The sequence below is a fragment of the Echinops telfairi genome, unplaced genomic scaffold, assembly GCF_000313985.2.
Source record: "Echinops telfairi isolate 266 unplaced genomic scaffold, ASM31398v2 ScPeMD7_7401;HRSCAF=8416, whole genome shotgun sequence".
NCBI lineage: Eukaryota > Metazoa > Chordata > Mammalia > Afrosoricida > Tenrecidae > Echinops > Echinops telfairi.
The window spans coordinates 7,191,882-7,192,952 of NW_022111301.1; the positions used below are offsets into that span (position 1 = coordinate 7,191,882).

Here is a 1,071-nt window from a genome sequence, read left to right on the forward strand (position 1 = left end):
ATCACTTTAAACGGTGTCAAAGTCTTTGAAAAAGAGACACTTTAAATTGATTAAAGAAAGTTGGAATTTGTTTTAGGTAGCCATCTATAATCAGTTAGCACCACTGAATTAATTTTTGTAAACTGCCATGAATACCATCAGCTACAGAGCAGAGATAATATTTTTGTATCATTGTCCTTCAAACATGTGTCATTTTGTTTTCTAAAAAATGAAAACAAAATATGTCACTTTATTTTACATATCAATCATTTCTAGCTTTCCAAGGTAAAAGATTTAAGGAACTTTTGGTTCAACTTCTTCTTTATTTTTTTTCAGCTTCACTCAGACCCAACACTATCAACATTCACTGGGTGAACTGCTGTTGGCAAAAAATAGTACCATCACTGTGCTGGTTCAACTTCTAATGGGAGTTTGCATTTTTGCATGGCCTCAGAGTCATGACAATGGTTTGCACTTAAACACTAACATCAAAGTAGACAAGGTGAACTCACCAAGGGTGCCATGGAAGAAAGGCCTGGCATTCAGCTTCTGCCATGATGATAGCCAAGGAAGCTCTTCAAAGTAGTTCTAGATTGTTAGGGTCTCTATGACTCACAATCAATACCACAGCAATAATTTCTTATTATTGTATGTCTGAATGTTAGGCAGGAAGCTTAGGAAAGAGGGGTTGTTCCCCAAAGCCAATCAATGAGAGACAACAGGCCCCAAAAGAGAAAGGGGTTGCCTAGAGTAAGTATGCAATAACATGCACAGTAAGAACTAGTTAGTTGCATGTCCATTAGAAGCCTTGCAAGACCTGATCAAACACACCAGTGGGTGGAAGGGAAAGGAGACCAGCCAGGGGCCTTGAGATAGTAAAGGTTTATTTGTTTAATCTGGCCGATAAACCCATGCAGGATTAATTGAAGGGTGGAGAGATAAATGGCTCAGTGAGCCTCACCTTCTAATTCTCGGGTCTCTTGCTTTCTGATGGTTGGACCAGGTGCAGCTGCCTTAGGAAGTTCCCTGCTTCAGCTGGCAAGGCTCACTTCCTGCAAGACATCCCCAAGGAGAAGCCACATGGACCTACCC

The 1,071-nt window shown here is 40.5% G+C and overlaps 1 non-coding gene across 1 annotated transcript; it reads right to left on the bottom strand.

Moving 5' to 3' along the window:
- Positions 1–317: 317 nt before the first annotated feature.
- LOC115871771 lies at positions 318–389 on the bottom strand. Its single transcript, XR_004047474.1, has one exon. It is a non-coding gene; the product is annotated as a small nucleolar RNA SNORD56 (small nucleolar RNA).
- Positions 390–1,071: the final 682 nt, after the last annotated feature.